The sequence below is a fragment of the Tachypleus tridentatus genome, chromosome 2 (assembly GCF_004210375.1).
Source record: "Tachypleus tridentatus isolate NWPU-2018 chromosome 2, ASM421037v1, whole genome shotgun sequence".
NCBI classification, from domain to species: domain Eukaryota; kingdom Metazoa; phylum Arthropoda; class Merostomata; order Xiphosura; family Limulidae; genus Tachypleus; species Tachypleus tridentatus.
In genome coordinates, this window is record NC_134826.1 from 133,840,070 (window position 1) to 133,855,622 (window position 15,553).

At 32.7% G+C, this 15,553-nt stretch overlaps 1 protein-coding gene across 11 annotated transcripts in view; it reads left to right on the plus strand.

Annotated features, from left to right (window-relative positions):
- The first annotated feature begins 8,312 nt into the window (after window positions 1-8,312).
- The window catches only part of LOC143245160 (uncharacterized), a 64,552-nt gene continuing 57,311 nt past the window's right edge, over window positions 8,313-15,553 (plus strand). For 4 of the 11 annotated variants that reach the window (XM_076491158.1, XM_076491160.1, XM_076491165.1 and 1 more), the window contains exons 1-2: window positions 8,343-8,535; window positions 10,104-10,198. The gene's annotated coding sequence lies outside the window, so the exon portion shown is untranslated. Of the gene's footprint in view, window positions 8,536-10,103; window positions 10,199-15,553 lie in introns of all 11 variants that reach the window. The other 7 variants (XM_076491164.1, XM_076491162.1, XM_076491167.1 and 4 more) reach the window with 3 other exon arrangements.

Genomic DNA, 15,553 nt, shown 5'->3' on the forward strand with positions numbered 1-15,553 from the left:
GTTGTTCAAGGTTGTCCTTACATGCCCAACCCTGAAGGAAAATAAAAATTTTAAACCCATATATTGTAATTTTAAAAATTCATCAACTACCCTCTCAGACTCCTGTCAGGTCCTTTCATGACTGAAAACTGTAACCCGGTCATAGGCTAATGAATCATCCAAATAGGAAAAATAAAACAGTCTCAACTGTAGTCTAGCCTTTTTTTGAAAATTATTAAAATCGTGCCTCGTTGTTCTACTGTATTTTAGAAATATCAGTTCTAATAAACTTTAATAAAGTTACTTATAAAATAGAAAATATATTAACCTATTATCACAAGAATAAAAATTCACATAATTGATATTGTATTTTATTCTATTTTAATTCAATTTAAAAAAACAATTCACACACACACACATGCATATGTATACGGAGTGTTGACTTTCATGAAAATTTAATATCACATTATAAAAATCATTAAATTTAAAATATACAAAATTCTCTAAATCACTGTCAAATCAAGTGAAATTAAATATCCAAAAACGTAAATGTGTGAAAAGTCTGAAACATACTTTTATTGTAATTACATTTAACAAATTATTTCTACCCAAGATTTTTTAATTTTACAGTATTTTCATATGAAAATTGTGGATAATTTGACTCATCTAGTTTATCCCTTTTTTATTACCATTAAACTATAAATACATTAAAACTCTGTACATTGTGTATTTAAAAACAGCTGGTATGGATAGAAAAAAACTATGTAGAGGAGCAAACAATGTTTCGACCTTCTTTGGTCATTGACAGGTTCACAAAGAACCTGATGATGACTGACGAAGGTCAAAACATTGTTTGCCTCTCACTATTGCTTTTTCTACCCATACCAGCTGTTTTAAATATATAATTCTTTACAAGTTGATTTTCTCATTATCATGGAAAACTCTGTACACTTATTACAACATGCACAGCTTTTCATATCAAGAACATCTTAAACACAGACTATAATTGAGCAAGTTGTTATAGTCCAACAAAATAGAAGGTTTGTTTGTTTGATATTGTAATTCATCTTTGTACTACAACCCTTCCACCCACATATCATTTTAGTAGCCCTCCTCCGAACCTTTTCTAACAAAATGTCCTTCCTAAGGTAATGAACACAATACGTCACATATCTAATCTTTAACCTCCATCTAAACCTTTGATGAAATATTATCTGGCCCAGGAGTTTATCAGTTTTTAAATTCCTCGTTTGTTTCTTGATAACCACAGAATTAACGTAATCATCTACTTTGATCTTGTACAAGACATAGTTAAGCTACTGCTCTTACATATCACAACAAAAAATTTAACTTACAAAATAAAATAAGTTCAAACTCAGGTCCACAAAAATATAAAGTAATACTATGTTACGATGTACATTCATTCATTAACACTGAGTGAGTGACAGACACGATCGGTCACACTAAAATTCTGTAACAACTAAATAATAAAAAGCAACATTGAGTACTAGTACTACTAACACACCATTGATATGACAGATAAATTAATAATTAATTACCTTATAATATTAAATTTAAAATATAAATTAAAGGTTTTAAGTGTTTTAAGCTGTTGTAACGAGATATAACTTACAAGCGCGATGACTTGAAATAAGGATGAGTAGAGGTGTGATATTGTAATTTTGCGTTTGGAGAAATTGTTGTTAATTTCACTTTAATATAAATAACTAATTCTTACTTTTTAAAGCTAATATTACAAATTAATGTACATTTTTCGTATCCTAAAAATCACACCATAAAAAATAACATTTATAGCTAGCTAATAATAACAGTATCATAACACAATAAATTGAAGCACACACCTCTGTTTACATCTTGACGACTTGAAAATCACAATTTGAGCGTTGTTGACAAAAGCGCCCTCTAATGTATGTAAATTAATTGCATGAGTAGTTATTTTTCATAAGTGCAAAAGTTACTTTCCTTTTTCTTTAAAGCAGAGTAAAAATTGATGTTTATTAAGATTTATATAGGTTATCGAGGTTCAATATTTTAACTCCGTTTGTAGTAAACACATATACCCACATCTGTCAAAGTAGTATAAAAAATAATGAAATTTAAAAAGTAAAAGAAAAGTAATATTGGCTATATTTTCGCTAAAATACAAAAATCAAACGTTACAAATTATTATTTTATTCCATAAAATTGAACAAAAAAATCAGAATCTGCAGGTTTAAAAAATATTAAATAGCTTGTTTGTTTTTGAATTTCGCTCAAAGCTACACGAGAGCTATCTGCGCTAGCCGTCCCTAGTTTAGCAGTGTAAGACTGGAGGGAAGGCAGTTAGCCATCACTACCCACCGCCAACTCTTGGGCTACTCTTTTACCAACGAATAGTGGGATTGATCGTCACATTATAATGCTCCCACGGCTAAAAGGGCGAACATATTTGATGTGACCGGGATTCGATCCCGCGACCCTCAAATTACAAGTCGAACGCCTTAACCCACCTGGCCATACCAAGCCACATTTGTTAAGGTCTGTTAATTATGGACTAATCCTAAAAGAAGGATAATGCTATTGCAAGCTATATTTTCAATTATTTGATTTGATTTTTAGCTAAATATTGCTGCGTTATGGTTGGCCTCGAATATTCTAATTAGATGTAAAGATTTTTCTCAGACATTCCAAACTAGATTACAAATTCGAGGTAGTGAAGGTGGTAATAAGTTTTCAATAATATAACAGGGTGAATCAGTCAGTGTGCCAGCGATGGCTGATTTGAGTTTTACCTAATCCTTGATTATTATGTAGATTTGAAAATTATTTGTAACGTAATCATACAATAATTTATGAAAGTGCACAAGTGTTCAAGTCTGTAGAATCGTAAAGGGACAAATCAACTTATTTGGTATAGTTTAAGTGGACACTGGTCTTTGAATTATTTTTAAATGATGTAAAAGAAGCCACTAAGAAAACAAGAATCATACAATAATATACACTATTGTTAGCAAAATTACCTGGAGATGTTTAGCTTTTGCGTCTTCTATTCAAGTCTGGCTTGAGACTAACTTTGAGGAGCCATCATATCATGAAGCCACTAGATTGAACAATTTTCTTATAAATTTCTGCATCTATATTATTAAGAGAGCAAAATTTGAAAATTTGGCAAGGTATTTGTTTTGAATTTCCCACAAAGCTACTCGAGGGCTATCTGTGGAAACACACTATCCCTAATTTAGCAGTGTAAGACTAGAGGGAAGGCAGCTAGTCGTCACCACCCACCGCCAACTCTTGGGCTACTCTTTTACCAACGAATAGTGAGATTGACCATCACATTATAACGCCTCCACGGCTGAAAGGGCGAGCATGTTTGGTGCGACCGGTATTCGAACCCGCAACCCTCAGATTACGAGTCGAACGCCTTGACACACTTGGCCATGCCGGGCCTTTGGCATGATAACAACATGAGTTTTAAACAAAACTGTACATTTTTAGTAGCCCTTCTAACAATATTATAAATGATATATAATTCACATTTTACATCAAACGATTTCAACCCTGGTGGCACATAAATGTTGACACTTGCAACTCTACAGTTTTAGTTATAACAAAATGCTTTTATATAAATTAATACCAAATCTGGTGATTGATTACCACGGTAACTTTCAGCATACGTAGAAGAGATATTAATTTCCTAGCAAATAAAGTCGAGAATGTACTAATTCATTTCCAATCAATTAAAAGTGTTTTTTTTTAATTGATAGCTAGAGCTATACGGCAATAAAAGATTTTTACAATTAATTTCCAATAACAATTAAATGAAAATATATGTAATTCACACTAAATTCTTAATCATATAATTAGAGTAACATATTTAGTTTCCAGAAATCATCAACCTCGTGAAATAAATATCATACCTACATTAAATTACGAATATGTCAGTAGATGACGCTACGAACACTAAACACCCAAAAATATTCTTACGTATAGAGTTGATGAAAATTATGTTTTTAACTCACAGCTGAAGTGCCACAGAAAAATTATGTAACCTTACACTAATATATACACATATATACCAATTGGGATGATTATGGTGAGATTTATCTCCACTCCATAAAAAAAATAAAGGAAAAAAAGAAATGTGATAAGTAAATAAAGAAAGTATTATTTATATAATTAGCTATAAATTACCAATGATAGCAAGGTTTAGTTTGTTTTGAATTTTGCTCAAATCTTCACAAGGACTATCTGCGCTAGCCGTCTCTAATTTAGCAGTGTAAGACTAGGTCAAATGCAGCTAGTCATCAACACCGACTTTTGGGCTATTCTTTTACAATCAAAACAAAGTATTAAATCTGCAAAATGGTGGGTTCTTTGAATTTGAGTGAAGAGCATGAATACATCAAATTTAACGAGAGAAAGAGATTGGTAGAGATGTTTTGTATCAATCTGTGTTTGATTTTTTGTTAAAATACCTGATTATGAAATGTTTGTATACGACAGCATTCGGTTAGTTGATAACTTGATGTTGTATATTAGTTAATTGTATTAACGTTACTGCGGTGCTGAAGAACATTAAAGTTTAGTTTGAGATAGCAGCGTATTAAGATAATTTAGGTGTTAATTAGTTTGTTAATTCTGATGCGTTTTAATGTTGTAAAAGAAAAATAAAATCCACGTTTGGAGGCAGCGGATGCTTTTGTTTAGAAGAAACAGCCAATAGAGTACCTCTTGTTCTTGTTAATTTTTCCTAACGATATAGATGACTTTCTATTGATTGGATGGAGCTGCTAATATCAACGTATCAGTGCTGCTGGCACTGTTGGGAAGCCAACAAAACATTCACAAATAGCTTCACAACAGTACAGATTGACACTGAGGGATGCCAACACAGTTGCTACAAATAAGCTTCACTGAGCAACAAATGTACAACTGATGAATCCAACAAAGTAGGTGCATGTAGCTTCACTGCAATACATGTCGATACATTTCTTATAATCAGCTTCGCTGCAATAAATGACAGCATCGCAGGTAAGCCAGATATCTTCACGTTAGTACGCGATGGAAATAATGAAAATCCAACAGAATAATTAGAAACAGCGTATCTGCAGAAATAATGAGGATTGCATGGAAATACTTATTTGAAGGATGTATTTGAACTGCAAGGAAGTCCACAAAGTGTTACAAACACATTCGCAGCAGGCAATCCAATACAGTAAATAAAACAGTGTCACAGCACTACACTGTTGGCACTGTTGGAAAGTAAATACAGTTCCTATAAAAAGTTTTACTACAGTACAAAACAAAGACATAGTTACAAGTAGCTTCATTGCAATGCACTTTATCACTGAACGTAAGTTAACACATTACTTACAAACAACCCTACTACTGGCATTGCAGGGAAGCCAACAGTGAAACCAGCACAGTTGCTAGGAAAAGTTCACTGCTGTACAACTATTCAAGAAGAGGGGCCAACTAAGTAGTTACTAACTGCTCCACTGCAGAAGACGTTTACAGCAGAGACACCGTTGAAAAATTACTAAATGTTTCACTGCAGTGAACACTAACATTGCAGGGTAGCCAATATAATATTTAGAAAAAGCATCACCGCAGCACACTGAGGCACTGCAGGAGAAACAAAAACTACGAAAATCTTTCGTTGCAGTACAAATATACAAACATAAAAGACAAGAAAGTATTTTGAAATAGCATAACATCAGGACACGAGAAGAAAAACAAAAAGTTATAAAAAAGGAAGGTAACAAAATATTTACAAACAATTTCGATGCAGTTCACGTTGTCAAACTCGGGAAACGAAGAAATAACTTACTTACAGCTTTACTGCAATACACTTTGGTATTGCAGAAAACGTAACACTTACTTAAAAACAGCTTCACTGCAATATACAACGATGCTGCAGGGAAGCCAACATGCGTGTTAGGAAAAACTTCACTGTAACATAAATATTCAAGTAGTGAGGCCAACAAATTATTTTGAAATATCTTCAAATTCGGTACACATTTACACAACAGGGAAACCAACAAATATTTACAAAAAGCTTTACTAAAGTACATGCAAACACTGAAGAGAAGCTACAGAAATATTTTAAAAAATGCTTCTCTGTGGAAATCAGCTCCGATGTTCATGATTGTATTACAAAAACTAATCAGCTCAAACTAACAATAGAAAGTTTACCTTTCACTGTGCTACGTTAGTTTTGTTCCTTACTCTTAATATAGCAGCACGAGGTGCCTGAAAAAATATTATACCACATTTAGTTTAAATTCAGTGAAGGTGATGCAAAACTCATTATGTTTATTAGATAAGCTTTTCATCACTGCAGCGAATATAGTATGCAATGTCTCTAAGTTGAAATACAACTTCCCCATGCCTATAGAATTGTAATATGGTCTTAACTATTTTCGTGCTATTACAGCTTTATGCAATAAATAGTTTAAAGCGTGAAAGTATAAAATCATTTTTCTATAATAATTTAAGAACCGAGACCTATTACAATGTCATGGCAATCGGAATCGAATCATTTTCAAATTAATTGCTTATTTGATCTTTTTTTATTCATTTTCTAATCACGTAAACATCATCTAGAGAGAATCAACAACCCATTGAATATTATACAATGTAATAAACAATCGTGTCTTGGACAGGTGGTAATCAGAACTTGGGAGTAAAACACATACAGTTTTTATATCATATAACTAGATTATGTAACAAAATAAAAAGGTGCAAAAAGCATGGGGGATTTAGTGCTTGAACAATTCTTTGAAAACACCCCTATTAGTTATGGTTTCGACATACAATCTGTGAATCTCGGGTTCGAAACCCATCACCGAACAGGTTCACCCTTTCAACTGTAGAGACGTTATAATTTGAATAATCCAAAAGTCGGTTGGTGGTGGTGGAACATATGATAAAATTCAATAAGTATATAGTGTATTTATATGTGTTTTCACTAGTTACTGCTAATAAGTTATAACTAATGCTAGCATTTATTAAGAAGTTTTCTTTTATCGGTGGGCATTCCACTTGTAAGTTGTAGCATCACTTAATAACAAATGAATATATTTAAAACTATTACTAGAAATGAAAACGTTTAATATTACATTTTTAGCTAAATTAAAGACAGAAGTAATATTGTGTTGTTGTTATAATGACAAGATGCTTTCCCTCTAGTCTGTCACTTTTAAATTAGAGAAGGTTAGCGCAGTGTCCTTCGATTAGCTTTCCACGAAATTTAACAAACAAACAGAAAATATCTTCTGACGAAAACACAAGTTGAAACACTTAGGATATGATTTTTGTAACTTATCGTAAAATCATTTTAATTTCACCAGAGCGTGTTGTATATAATGTTCCTCATAGTAAAACCACATCGTGCTATCTTCTGTGTTCACCGAGAGGAATCGAATCCCCGATTTTAGCTTTGTAAATCCAAAGACATATACCACTGTCCCAGCAGGTGACAATTTCACCACACAAGTATAAGGTAGTGATATTATCAGTTCATGTTCCAAAAATAGATGCAGTTTCAAACGTGTTTAGTCTCACGCCCAAGCACAGTTAATTGGTTAGTACGCTGGTCAATCGATATTCGAGTACAGTGTTCGCAATTCGGGGTTACTGGTGCGTAATAAGGGTGATGGTAAAGACCTACTCTTCTGTTAGGTAAAATTAGCTCAACAGATAGTGATAGGTGCTATTAACTAACTGCCTTCCCCGTAGTCAATCACCTTAAAATTATGGACGGCTAGTGGAAATAGCCTTTGAGTAGCTGGCGTGAACATTAAAAAATAACAACAAAGAAGTAAAATAATAATGGTTTGTTTTGGAATTTCGCACAAAGCTACTCGATGGCTATCTGTGCTAGCCGTCCCTAATTTAGCAGTGTAAGACTAGAGGGAAGGCAGCTAGTCATCACCACCCACCACCAACTCTTGGGCTACTTTTTTACCAACGAATAGTGGGATTGACCATAACTTTATAACGCCCCCACGGCTGGGAGGGAGCGCATGTTTGGCGCGACTCGGGCGCGAACCCGCGACCCTCAGATTACAAAGCGCACGCCTTAACGCGCTAGGCCATGCCAGGCCTGATAATAATGGACCGGTAAACATTGTCTTAGAAAAACATAACTGAAGCAATAAATAACTCGTTTTAATTAATTTTAATACATATTTAGTTATATCCCATTTTTTATTTTTTGTCTGTTTTTGTACTTATCCAGTCATTTTTCGTTAAATAGATCACAAAGTATTATTTTAATGCGAAATTGAGAAATGTGCAGTAAATTTTCAAACTTTTTTCTTCATAGAGGTCGCATGAAGCAAATATAATAACATTCGAGTGGAAACAAATCGGTAGCAAGTAATTGCGACTACGGGCTTTAGTGATCCATAATTGATAATTGATACACGTTTGATTACATTTTAAAAGACGATTAGTACAAAAACTATTACAGTTTGGAATTGGTTAATGTCGGTGTTAGATCTTAATCTGCACCGCTGTCTGACGGTCAGTACTAGTAAAGTGGTAGTGGTAAGTCGATTTGTTCTTAACTTTAAAAAATAGAATGTAAATACGAAATGATTTGTCAACAATAATATAATACTTTCAAGTAGTTAATTAGCGCCTAAAGTTTCCTGGTTACATTTTCTGCCTTGTATAATTAATGTATATATATATATATATAATATACACACATACGTTTATATTTTTGCAAATAACAATTAATGTAGTAATAAAAGTAAACGCGTTATTTGATTTTTATGGCTACAATAATATGTATATATACAGGGTATTCGGAAAGTCATTGTGCAGTTTTTTAATCAGCATTCATTCAGTCTATTTCAAGCCAGCAACTGATAGTGGTGTTTAGAAACAAAATAAGAAGGATCCAAGCCTATCACTTTCAACATTGTTTATAACTGTCATTCATATTTACCTCCTGTATTCTATATTGAAACATGTCTGTTAATAAATATATAAGTGCACAGTGACTTTCTGAACACCCTGTATATATATATGTGTATACACACACACACGTTTATTTGTTTGCAAATAGCAATTAATGTAACTGCTCATATAAATTTAAAAAGACTCAGTAAATGTATTTTATGTGTTTTCACTTGATAATACTAATAAGTTATAACTAACGTCAGTATTTATTAAGAAGTTTTTCTTTTGTCAGTGGGCATTGTACTTGTAAGTTGTAGTATCACTTAATAACATGAATATATTTGAAACTACTACTAGAAATAAAAATACTTTAATATTGCATTTTTAGCTAAATTATAAAAGTATTGATGTGTCATTGCTATAACCTTTTTTTTAACTATGAGTTGCACCTTTTTGTGATCCTTATTTGTGTTCTTAACTTCCTATTCAAAATCGATACATAAAATTGAAGTAAGACTAAAAAGCACTTATTTCCATTGTTATGTTAGTAGTAATATTGGTAATTTGTTACTTGAAAATAACAGTCTGTCACTCTGTTGGGTTCCAGTTTTTACACTTATTTATATTCAAGATGTACAGTTTTTGTGATAAAATAATTATAATTAGGAAAAAGTCTTTAGTTTTGTAGATCAAATTCTTTTAAATTCTTAGAATGCCCATGAACCACTTTTTGCAGTTTTGATTGTGATAAATTTCTTCATTTGCTTATACAACATCGATGAAGTTTTAATTATTTCAGGTGGTAATTATACATCTGTTTTTAGAATATTAAAATAAGGTATGACTTAAGGTATATGTGCAACTAGTAAAACAACTTGAATATTATTTGGCTTACCATAGCTATATTTATACAGCCAGATTTCATTATTTTTTCTTGAAAGAATAATGTTGTGTTGTAAACTGACTAGAGTTATTTATATAACATATCTTTGACAATTCAAAGACTAAAAGCTTGATTCTCAACTATAATAGTTCTAATCTACTAATTACACATTCAGAGTAAATAACACTTATCTCTGAACTTGTAATAAAAATGAACAAATATTGTATGTTGGGTTATCAATATATATGTATATATTATTATTTTAAACACAGTACATCTATATCCTGGTTTTTCTTTCATTATGTTCCTTGCATGTTTGGCACAGTTTTTATCCTATGTAATTAAGATGATATTCAACTTGGCTAGTTGACATGTAAGGCACTGTTTAAAAAGTCAACATTGTTTTTCATGTCTTATTAGGTGAGTACAAGCTTTATAATTATAACTTGTTTGAATTAAAAAAGATACATCAATTCTATTAAAAATTCTTACTTTATGTTAACATATTATTCAGTTTGTGAGCAATGTATTTTCTGTTTTTAGGTTACAATGTGCTATCTTTAACATAATTGATCAACTGACAATACTCAGTAAATTAACCCCCAAATATAAGTTTAAAAAAAAAAAGACCAAGGGAAAAAAATATGAGTGAAACATGGACACATATACCAGGATGATACTGCCATTGTGATAATACTGAAATAAAAAACACATTGTATCTTTTAGATAACTTCTATCTGTTTAACTTGTTACTTAGCCAGGTATAGCTTAATAATTAGTTTGCCCATATTGTATACCTAAGGGTTCATGGTTCCCATCCCCTTTCTGCATAAAATATGCTCTGTTTCTTAGGGCTGTTGATATGTTGTGAAAGTGATGGTAAAGTCTCAAGTAGTTTGTCTGATAATAGCAACCAAAGAGATAGCTGTGGGTTCTGTTCACTAGCTTCCTCACTTAAAGATTGGGAGTTCAAAATTAGTCCATTCTCAGTAGCACATCTGCAAACTTAACAATGCTACAAACCAGATTTCAATACCCATGGTGGGGGAAGTACAGACAGCAAATTGCACAGTTTTGTATTTAAAATTATTCGTTTATATAAGAACTGAAATATTTTTAATATTTTACTGATCTTAGGTAATAATGGTTTAATTCAAGATAAGCTTTAGTTCTTTTACTGTGACGAATCAATTCACTGCTATATGATATGATGGATAAATCGATTTTACTAATATTTTCAGTCTTAGTGGTACCTGAGTTTAAATTAACATCTGTTCTTAAAGTCTTGATAAGTAAAGTTTATGTAATCCCAAGCGTCCTCTTAAAATCAGCTGAACTTGTGATTGGTAGTTTTTTTTCCCTATGAAAGCTTGGGATAATGAAACATTCATCAAACTAATAATACCAAGGTTTAACATGAATGAAATCATCATAATTGTAAAATGTGAATTAATATGCTTTGAAGTTTCACTTATCTAATTAGCAAGATGAGTTATATAAGAATAAAAATGTACACAAAATATCTGATATTTGAATCTCAAATGGAAGCCCGTATTTACATAAAAGTTGTTATTGTTGTTTTGAATTAAGCACAAAGCTATACAATGGGGGCTATCTGTGTTCTGTCCACCACGGCTATTGAAACCTGGTGTTTAGCGTTGGAAGTCCACAGACACACAGCTGAGCGCTGGGGGGCATATAAAAGTAATAATCAAAATTACACAAGCCAACTTTTCAAACATGAAAGATGGGCTATAAAATAACTTATATTTCTGTTTCTTTCTGAAAGTTGAAAAGGGCTTAAGAATTATAACATATTTTGTCATATTCTGTATAACAAAATGTTGTATTTATATTGTCACTCGTTACTCAAATCACCAGAACCAGAATATGTAAAAATATGTGAACTGTTTCTTGTAACTGAAATTTCCTACATAAACGTGTAAGACAACAATATTAAAAATATCACTCCTATTTTAACTATCACGCGGTTGTGAAACAATCTCGAAAGTAACAAAATAACGTTTTTTATAAAGCGTGTAATGCAAAATTGTTGGGTATTCTCCAAGAAAAATATATATAATCTGAGTACGTTTGAATGGGTATAATACAATACCAAAAAGGAACTGTTACTTAAGCTAACTTATAACAGCAAATCTTTCAAGGTAAAGCCGTGTTTACTTATTCTATCCCATAAAATAGTGAGTTAAAAGCTGTTGGCCTTCGGATACCTTGATGAAACATATACGGAGAGCTCGGTTCAGCCATTACTTATTTACCACGTCGTGAACTGCGCCCTCTCTGGTTTATTTAAAAAACACACACACAAGAGAACAAGCCTGTTACATGAAAAAAAGGTTTAAGGATTTATATACCACTTTGTCTTTGCTTCCCCACTGACCTTTGTTTTTATCCGTTTGACGGTCTCCACCGGTAACCAGACTGAACGACATGTTACTAAAATAAGCACAGTCAACTCACAAAACCGTCCATTCATTCCACAATGCGAGATATTAACTGAACTATAATTTAGATTTCTCGGTTATGTAGACACATAAAATTTAATCTCGTCTTTTGTAATTATTGTGAAAATTCCTTCAAATATACGTGCAGCGTTCTTATTATCTTGATTTTGACTAAGGAAGAGATAATCAAAGTACGTGTCAGCTGTCAATGAGTGCGTGTAGATGAAAGTATACCGTCTCGCTCTTAATTTTGGTCCACTTGTATGTTTTCTACGTACAGTAAGTGTTATTAGCATAAGTGTACACAATCATATTAAACGAGACCAAAAACATTCTTTCTAATGGTGTATCCTATTAGTAACCTATCAAATAGAGATGTTTAAACAGTGATATTGTATGGCCACATTTCAGCTACGTTAAAGCGCCACATTCTACCCTGTAGTTCTATGTACATACCTACGTGTCTGTTTTTTGTTTTGTTTTAGTATGCATTAAAAGCTGTAAATAATTTTCAATAAGTACTGTTATATGTTTGTTCAAAATGTGAGTTACAGGGCCAAATATTAGCCAGCACAGTTATTTATGCGAAAGAGTAGCTAAGAAAAATGTTATCTCAGTTTAGATTGAATATATTCAGAACTCTGTACTATATGTATATATATGTGTAGTATATTCCTTATTATGTAAGAATACTTTAAATATTTGATGGTGATATAAGCTTGTCGAAACATTGCACGTTTGTAATAGTTTTTTTCATTCCTATTTCAAATTGTTTCCACGACCAGGTGGTTAAGATACTCGACTCCTACTCTGAGGATTGTGGGATCGAATCCTCCTCGCACCAAACATGCTCTCCCTTTCAGCCGTGGGAGCGTTATTATGTTTCGGTCAATCCCACTATTCATTGGTAAAAGAGTAGTCCAAGAGCTGGCGATGGGTGGTGATGACTAGCTGCCTTCCCTCTAGTCTTACACATCTAAATTAGGGACAGGTAGTGCCCTTGTGTAGCTTTGCACGAAATTAAAAAACAAACAAACAGTCTTCAAACTTTATTCACGTTTACTCACATATTATACGACTTTATCTCCCGCACTTCTGTATCTTGTACGATTTGTTCTGGAGAAATAATTACATGAGAAACATAATTTTCATCAATTAAAAAATTGATTCCTACGGAAAAAAATTGCTTCGCTCGCAGTTTTATTCACATCTAAAATCGTTTTCAAAAAATGGTGAAATTTGTCGAATTACCTGTTTCAAACTTTCAACAACGAAAGAAGTAAAAACGTGTAAATAACTTAACTTTATAATTATATTCGGAGAGTCACACAGCCGAGAATTAGGAAAAGTTGAGTGGTTGTTATTATTTACCAGATGTAAATTATATATATTAAACATGTGGGTTCAAACGATGGTTAAACAGACAATTCTAAAAATGAGCCAGAAAATTATCTTGGAAATGTTCTTTTGTAACTAGTAGTATCAGTAGATTCCTCACTTCAATAATTTATAGTTTATTATACTTATAAACATAAATTCGAAGTGAACCCACAAACAAACATATGCAGACTCCCATAAAGAATTATGTAGTATAATAGGGAGGCCAACACCGAGAGGTTATTCTTGACAAAATTCTATAGTGTAACAGCTAAGTCAACACCGAGAGGTTATTTGTAACAGCTAAGTCAACACCGAAAGGTTATTTGTGGCCTAGTTTTGCAACATGGGCGTTTTTAGCTTGTATGTACAAAATCTGACTGACATGTTAGGATAATAAGTTAAAGAATTATATTTAGTTCAGAAAGCATTTTAAATATCAGTAGCTAAACAGTATAGAAACCTCTAAAATACGTTTTTAAGACTTGTGTTTCGCGAAAAGCCAAAGGAAACTTGTTTGAATATATCATTCCATGGGGGGCCCTAAAAATACGTGCTAAGTTTGGTGACAATCCGTCGAACGATTCGCCAGCTAATGAGCGGACATACACAAACAAAAGTAATCAGATAAATTAGCATTGTGTATATATATAATTCATTATTAGAGCAATAAAAACTTATTGTGTCAAAAAGAGAAAGAACGGAAAGCGTGGTGTTCAGGGAGCTCGACTCGCAATTTGTGGGTTCACGAATGTCGTTACCGAGCATACTCTTTTAGTTGTGGCAGGTTTTAATATTACGGTCAATCCCACTTTTCGTTGGTAAAAGAGTAGTCCAAAAGTTGGCGGTGAATGGTATTAACTAGCTGCCTTCTTTTTAATCTATCACTTCTAAATTACAAAGAGCTATCACAGTTCTCGAAAAAATTAGATATTTACATATATGTGTATGGGTATACACTTGATTATGCTTATTTAATTTAAATACGTATTTCCGGAAACAGATGAAATACATGTAGATGGTACCTAGTTGGAGTGGTATGCGAATCAAAAATTGGAACATAAATATAACTATAGAAAGTGTGTTGCGAAAAACAACAAGAAAACAAACTTGTTCCCCATTCTGGGACTGTTGGTACGCTAAGAGTGATTTTTCAGTTAGACAAAAGCAGCCCAAGAGTTTGCAATAGGTAATATTAACTAGTTACCTTTCTTCTAGACTATGTGCACGCACATTGTCTTCTGTGTAGCTATGCGCAGAAACAAATAGTGTACTGTAGCAAGCGTTAACTCACAATCTCACTGCATTGTCGCGTATCTTTTCAACCATGAACAATTTTTATTTATTGTTCAAAATCAGTGTTATAGGCCTTTGTCACTTATTTTTGTCCTCGAAACATTTCAAGAGAAATGGGACCTCCATGGTCAAGTGGTTAGAGTGTTCAACTTATAATCTAAGGGTCGCTAGTTCGAATCTCCGTTACACCAAACAGACGTGGGGGCGTTATAATGTTACGGCCAGTTCGTTCGTAAAGTAGTAGCCCAATAGTTGGTGGTGGGTGGTGATGACTAGCTGTCTTCCCTCTAAATTTATATTGATAAATTATGGACAGCTAGCGCACATAACCCTCGTGTAGATTGCGCGAAATTCAAAACAAACAAAGAAAAATTCCTAAATTAGTTAACTCGATATAAATTATTGTAGCAAATTGACAAAGACACAAACTCAAAGAAAAAAAACAACCCTAAAATAAAGTATTTGTTTGTTTGTTCAGGATTAACTACAAAGCTACACAATGGGCTATCTTTGCTCTGCTCGTCACTGGTATCGAAACCTGATTTCTAGCGCTGCGGGGCAAAATGAAGTAGTAATGCTATTTTATTGTAGTTTGCTAATGGTATATACACTTTGGTTATTCCAGTGATTTGTGTAA